The 7,694-nt window shown below is 40.4% G+C and overlaps 1 protein-coding gene across 4 annotated transcripts in view; it reads left to right on the forward strand.

Moving 5' to 3' along the window:
* Positions 1-56: 56 nt before the first annotated feature.
* LMBRD2 (LMBR1 domain containing 2) overlaps positions 57-7,694 on the forward strand; it is a 52,341-nt gene continuing 44,703 nt past the window's right edge. For all 4 annotated transcript variants that reach the window (XM_010853789.1, XM_010853787.1, XM_010853788.1 and 1 more), the window contains exon 1: positions 57-390. The gene's annotated coding sequence lies outside the window, so the exon portion shown is untranslated. The remainder of the gene's footprint in view (positions 391-7,694) is intronic.

Below are 7,694 nucleotides of genomic sequence, written 5' to 3' on the forward strand. Positions count from 1 at the left end.
AACTATATCCTAATCAAAAAAGAAAGAAAGAAAGTTGAGAAAAAATTTCAGGCGGTGCTCCGACTGACTGGGGAAATGTCAGCTGCTTGACTGGGGTCGGGGTTTCCTTTCTCGGGAGCCCCCGACGTTTTGGTGACTGCCACCGCTGTCGCCAAGGAGTGTGGGTCCCAAACCCTGTAAGGCTGTGGCGGCCGCGGGGTTTCCAGGCCCTTCTGGACGCTGTCCGGCGAGATCGGACGGTGAGCCCGAGGAGGAGAGCGTGAGGCACTTTGAGGTGTGGGGCCGAGCGCGGACTGAGAGAGAGGGGCCCCGGAGGCCCCGAGAGTCCGCCGTCGGGGGGCCTACGTCCCGGGCAGCTGAGTGGAGGCCGTGGCACGCCCTGCCGGCCAGGTGAGAGGCTGCGGCCGTGGGCGTCACACCTGCTCCCCTCTCTGCCTGGAGCTGTGTACTCCACCTGGGTGAGGGCGGCCCAAAGGACTAGGTCTGTGGACAGGATCTTTTCCTTACGTGTAAAATAGGCACCACGGCAACGACGCTCGTTTCACAGTCGCCGTCAAATCAGAGGCTCGTGAGAGCGTTTTGTAAACGAAAGCGCGGTTCAAACGTGCGGCGGAGGTTTAATTTTAGGGGAGCAGGAGATTCCGGTGAGTGCCAGGGGAAAGCTCAGCATCCCCCGGCAGCCTTGAGAAGTCCCATAAATGCTAGCATGAGAACAAACAAGGTGACTATTGTTTGCAAAAGGCTTTCCGTGCCACGCTAGCGGCCACCAGGAAAGCCATTCGATTACTGTCTCAAAAAAAAAAAAAAAAATTCTGTTTGCCGCACGTCCTAAAAGCCAGCTGCTTGCTTTTAGACTATATCCACGGAGAAGAGTTTGGAGATGGTTAGAGAGTGCCATTTTCTGGGTAGGATGACCGTGCGAAATCCATTGTGCAAATGTTCTATAACTGTGACCATGGGAAAACAGTGAAAGAGAGGAGAATGACTTCCAACCCTAATAAAAATGGAGAGGATTTATAAAGTTCAGAAATAAGCACCCAGAGTCATCACAAAAGTACTAGAATATCACTTAAGCATGCTGTGTGGCATACCTTCTTATTTCTTTAAAAAAAAAAAAAAATTCAATTTACACTGGAGTTAAACCTCCCTAGCTTGTATATCAGCTTGTTTCAGGCTTGAAATGGAACCGCCTCTTGACAGAGGAGGGCGTTCGTGATCCTTTAGTAGTTTATTCTTGAAACTAGGTAAAACTGATGTAAAGAATGGATCTGTTCACTGATTGATTCTAGTTGAAACTAGATGAAGAATACTGAGCTGAATGTTCACAATTCATTAAGCTCATGTTATATGGAAAATATTTTAAAATGCAGTGTTGTGACTTTTTTTTACATAAAGTTATCTTTATGATATTTTGGCTAAGGAAAAAGCGGTAGCCTGCTTGAAGTCTACATCCTTTCTCTTAAAATTGCAATTCAGAGGAAATATTTAGTCTTCTTCAGGAAAGTGAACAAGACAGAGGGAGCTTATAAACTAATGGAGGAAAAGGAATAAACAAAAAAAAATTGTAATGCCATGATGAGAGTAAAGTTTTGAAATATAATTGGAAGAGGGCACTTCAGATAGAGGTCTTATAAAGTGTTAGTCGCTCAGTCCTGTCTGACTCTGCGACCCCATGGACAGTAGCCCTCCAGACTCCTCTGTCTATGGGGATTCTCCAGGCAAGAGTACTGCAATGGGTAGCCATTTCCTTCTTCAGGGGATCATCCCGATGCAGGGATCGAACCAGGTGTCCTGCATTGCAGGCGGATTCTTACTGTCTGAGCCATCAGGGAAGCCCAATAATTGGAAGAGGGCACATAGAGCTCTTATAATGAAGGTCTAATAGGATGATTCTAAATTTAAAAATGAGAAATATCCTTGTGCTAGGATTTAGCCTGAGAGCTAGGAAACATTTCCAGTTTTCAGAATATTTGAAATATCTGAATTAGTGGAAACAAGGACCTTTATAGGGCTTCAGAGAGAGCCTGTCAACTTGGAAAATCAACGTGTTCAAATTCTAGAATAGAAATGGCTCTAATAGTCTGCCCTGGCAGCAGAAATATTTTAGCTTATGAAAATGGAATCATTTCTGCATTTCTTCTAATCATGGCTTTTCTCTTACTATATTAAGTAAAAGTTTAACTTGGTAAATTGGTTCTTTAATATAAGGAATTGTGTCTATTGAAGGTTTGAGATTATTAACTACATAGAGTTTCCTGTCTGGTCTTTCCAAGAACTGCATTGTGATTGCTACTGATGTGGATTATTTTGTTTTCCTGATTAAGTTTTTGTATTTAATACACTCAGTACACCCCAAGTCCCATTTTAGTGAGAGAAGTATACCATATTTCTAGAATTACTAGATCAGTATCTAGGACAAATCAATTACATTTTAAATATATCTGCAAATGTCATTAGAGTGAGTAATTTCTAATACTCTTTGGAAGTTTCAGGTAGAGTACAAAGTGACTTTGTAAATTGGAAAGATGTTTCTCATACATGGGACAAGAGCATAGTTACAAGATGGTCAACATTAGGGCATAGAACTAGCTTATGTGTACATATTTATATATACATATATATTCAGTATTCAGTAGTATATTATTGGGGGTTCCCTGATGGCTCGGATGGTAAAGAATCTGCCTGCAATGTGGGAGACCTGGGTTTGGTTCCTGGGTAGGGAAGATCCCCTGGAGGAGGGCATGGCAACCCACTCCAGTATTCTTGCCTGGAGAATCCTTATGGACAGAGGAGCCTGGCAGGCTGTAGTCCATTGGGTACCAAAGAGTTGGACACGGCTGAGAGACTAAGCACAGCAGAGCACAGTATGTTATTGTTTTTGAAAATCAAATGTGACAAAGGAGATTCTATTAAATAGAAGTGTGATGTGCTTTTTCCTTAGTTCCATAATGGCATGAAGTAAATCTTAAGATTCCTTTAGTTTTTTTATGTTATTTAGCTTAGGTGAACAAAAGACTAACAACAGTTACATAGCAAGAAGTTTCTATCTGCTCATCAAAATTCAAAAGATTCTTTTTCCTTCGGTTAATTTTAGAGTAGATCTTTTAGTTCTTTGCAGTTTAATGTTCTCTACAGTGGGCAGGTTGGGGCAAGAACAGGGTTCTTTCCCAATTCTGTTTTGCTCTGTGCTTTATTTTTTACTTTCATCTTGTAGATTACAGTCATGTTTTATCCTTAAATTATGGCAGACTTACTTGCAAAGTTACACAGTTAGATTCTGTATTAAACATGACTTTATTAGCACTCTATCTTGATACATCTAAAAGAATAACAGGAGAATGTGTCTACTTTGTTCATGGAAATGAAATTAACAAATGAAAGCTGAGCAAAAGGAATGACTTAAACAGTCTAAGTTGCATTAAAAAAAAAGTATGTCTGGAATGGATTAAAGACTCCAGTATCCGGTATCCTAATTGTGAGCCTGGCTCTGTAGTCAGGATGCCTCTGTTTGAATCCCACTTCTTAAACTCTCTTGTGCCATTTTCTCTGTTAAACGGGGATACTAATAATCCTTTCTTACTGGGTTGTAAAGTCTAATTCAATAAAGCATGTTAAGTGCTAGCAAAGTGCTTGTAATCTATTTAATAGTAAACTCAATATTAGCTACTCCTTTTTTAAAAAATTATTTTACTACTAGGAAATAGTCTATGGACTATTTTCTAATTACTGAAGTGAATCTTATAATCTCTTTACTGAAAATCTTTAAGAATTCATTACAATGGATCCGGTTGTTTTCTTCTTACCTACTTAATGATTGCTGCCTCTCATGCCTTGCCAAGGGTGAAACAGTTTGAATATGTCCATTTTTCTTCAAAAGGGCTTGTTACACTTTGGAATTCAGTTCACCTGGTTGGTTTGCCAACTTGGCTCATTTATTAAAGATGGCTTCAAAAGATATTATGCCTTTTTTGCATTTTTAGAGTGGGAGTTAACGTTCTCTTGTATTCTATCTATATCCCAAGCTGAATTGTCCTTATACCTGAAATCGTTTAATGTGGAATTAATGCTTATCTTTCGAAGATTTAAATTTTGACTGGTGGTACTGTTGACTTTCATTACTCACATCTGGTTCTGTTCTAATTCTTTTGATTTTTCATTGTTTGGATCTCGAGTTGTCTCCTAGTTCTTAGGCACATATTTAATTTAACAAAGCCTGTGTGATGAATCATTAGGTCTAGTTGAAAATTTTTTATTCACTTTCAGAGTCAGGTTTTGACAAAATATCTGTGTTCTCTTGTTCAGTTGATACCAATCTTTCCTTCCTATCTCCCCCACCTGCCTTTTGGAAAATATTTGGGATGGGATGTTTCAGATTCCAAAATGATCTTAACCTCTAAATTTTCTACTTAAAGTGTGTTTAGTCTGAAAAATTATTATCAGCCATAAAGTACTTAGGAAATAATACTCCAAGTCAGTAACATAAATAGTACTCAGTCCCGACCAATTCTTTTCCACCCATGGACTGCAGCATATCAGGCTTCCGTGTCTTTCACCATCTCCTGGAGCTTGCTCAAACTCATGTCCTTTGAGTCAGTGATGCCATCCAACTGTCTCATCCTCTTTTGTCCCCTTCTCTTGCCTTCAATCTTTCCCAGCATCAGGGTCTTTACAAAGGATCCGGTTGTTTTCTTCTTACCTACTTAATGATTGCTGCCTCTCATGCCTTGCCAAGGGTGAAACAGTTTGAATATGTCCATTTTTCTTCAAAAGGGCTTGTTACACTTTGAGTGAGTCGGCTCTTTGCATCAGGTGGCCAAAGTATTGGAGCTTCAGCATGAGTCCTTCCAATGAATATTCAGGGTTGATTTCCTTTAGGATTGGCTGGTTGGATCTCTTTGCAGTTCAAGGGACTCCAGGAGTCTTCTCCAGCCCCATAGTTCAAAAACATCAGTTCTTCGGCACTCAGCTTTCTTTATGGTCCAACTCTCACATAGTATTTTGATGATTGGTAAAATACTGAGTTGAAACTTTATGAGCTGGTCTTTTCAAAGGTAGACTGCCTGCTTATCAGGTACTAAAATTTGAGTGAATGGATTGGCATTTTGATTTTTGAGTAAAACCTACTTTTGCTACTGTGGTGTTAATGTCCACTTATGATGTTAATAGCTTTATGTCTCCTTTTCCTTTCTAATCACGTGAAACTAAATTTTGATTTGCCTCTAAATTTTAGTGGTTTTTTTTTCTTCTTAGCCTAAACACACTATTTAAATAAACAGTAGTATTTCAGAAGGACCATTGTTCTTGTCAAAGAAATATTTGCCCTTTTGTCCCTGATTGTGTTTTTGCATAGCTACACCTCATCGCAGTTCAGCTGCTGCTGCTGCTGCTAAGTCGCTTCAGTCGTGTCCGACTCTGTGCAACCCCAAAGACGGCAGCCCACCAGGCTCCCCCATCCCTGGTATTCTCCAGGCAAGAACACTGGAGTGGGTTGCCATTTCCTTCTCCAATGCAGGAAAGTGAAAAGTGAAAGTGAAGTCGCTCAGTTGTGCCCGACTCTTAGCGACCCCATGAACTTCAGCCTACCAGGCTCCTCCATCCATGGGATTTTCCAGGCAAGAGTACTGGAGTGGGGTGCCATTGCAGTTCAGCATATGATTCATTTTGATTCACCTCCATTTTGATAATTTGCCTAGAAAAATGGATGATATTGGTGTGTCAAGTGCTCCTCTTGACATGGCTTTGAGGTGTGTTCTGACTCTTCACAAGGGACAGAAAACGATAGATAGATGAAAGGGTGTTTGGTCAACTTCTACACCCAGAGAGGTAATCTTACTTTGTCAGGCGAGGCAAGGAGAGCAATTTCTGTGAGCATGAAGCTTGTGTTTTGTTTTATAGGAATAAATGTGACACAAACTGTCATAACCACAAAGAATGAGAAGCAAAAGGCCTTTGGTATCCACTCATTGGTTTTTTGGGGGGCACGGGGGCTGAGGTGGGAGACCATTTAGGGTAGAGCTATGCTTTGAGACCATTGAGGCAACTAGTTATCTTCTAGAAGCACAAGGCATGAAGGAGGTGGAGATTAGCAACTGGCATTTGTTGAAGACCTACTATGGAACTCTTATTTGGTGTTTTATAATTCATTTGCTCATCATAGCAATGTGTGTGAGGTGATCATATGTTCTCATTTAACAGCAAAAATGCCTAAAATTACAGAATTATTAGAGTTGGGATTTGGAATCCAGGTTTCCCATGATATATAATAAAACATTTGTGTTTTAAAATAGTTCTAACTCTAGGCACTTAATAACACCACAGCAAAAATTGTCATTGTCTAGTTGCTATGTGTTTTGCTTTTGTATTACTACACTGATTTTTAATTGTATTAAAATTACAAAAATGCATGTTTATTAGTTTAAATTAAAAGCACACACATACAAAAGAAAGCACAAGGAAAATAGAAGAAAGTAGAAGTCATCTCTTCAGCACTTTGTGACAACTGCTGTTAGTATTTTGATGTATATTTGTCCACGCATATATGTGTGTTTCTTTTGTATACTCCCTAAGATCCCACTTAAAATCTCTAAAATGTCCCTCTGGATCTCATCTTTCTTCTAGACTGAAGGAATCTGGTGGGCTTCTTTCATCATTGTCTTTCTGTTAGGTGGTCCTTGACTCTGTCACAGATTCCTGCTCCCATAGGTCATGGCTAGGTCAGCAAGATTAGTGATGTATGAAACCCTTTGTCAAAAAGATAATGGACAGCAATGAGACTGGTGGATATTCTTAAGACTTCCTGAATTATTTAGTACAAATATTTAAGTTGTTTCTGTGTTTCTAATGTTTAAATAATGTTGCTATGAAAAATAATATTGTAGATAAATTTTTACCTCATTTTGTTTTTTCTCTAAGTTATTTGAAGAAGAGTTGCTAAGACAAAGGCTATGTACCTTTTTTAAGATCTTTGATCAGATCAGATCAGATCAGTCACTCAGTCGTGTCTGACTCTTTGCGACCCCATGAATCGCAGCATGCCAGGCCTCCCTGTCCATCACCAACTCCCGGAGTTCACTCAGACTCACGTCCATCGAGTCAGTGATGCCATCCAGCCATCTCATCCTCTGTCGTCCCCTTCTCCTCCTGCCCCCAATCCCTCCCAGCATCAGAGTCTTTCCAATGAGTCAACTCTTGGCACAAGGTGGCCAAAGTACTGGAGTTTCAGCTTTAGCATCATTCCTTCCAAAGAAATCCCAGGGCTGATCTCCTTTAGAATGGACTGGTTGGATCTCCTTGCAGTCCAAGGGACTCTCAAGAGTCTTCTCCAACACCACAGTTCAAAAGCATCAATTCTTCAGCGCTCAGCCTTCTTCACAGTCCAACTCTCACATCCATACATGACCACAGGAAAAACCATAGCCTTGACTAGACGGATCTTTATTGGCAAAGTAATGTCTCTGCTTTTGAATATGCTATCTAGGTTGGTCATAACTTTCCTTCCAAGGAGTAAGCGTCTTTTAATTTCATGGCTGCAGTCACCATCTGCAGTGATTTTGGAACCCAGAAAAATAAAGTCTGACACTGTTTCCACTGTTTCCCCATCTATTTCCCATGAAGTGGTGGGACCGGATGCCATGATCCTCGTTTTCTGAATGTTGAGCTTTAAGCCAACTTTTTCGCTCTCCTCTTTCACTTTC

Source organism: Bison bison, unplaced genomic scaffold (genome assembly GCF_000754665.1).
Source record: "Bison bison bison isolate TAMUID 2011002044 unplaced genomic scaffold, Bison_UMD1.0 scf7180017864331, whole genome shotgun sequence".
Taxonomy (NCBI): Eukaryota; Metazoa; Chordata; class Mammalia; order Artiodactyla; family Bovidae; genus Bison; species Bison bison.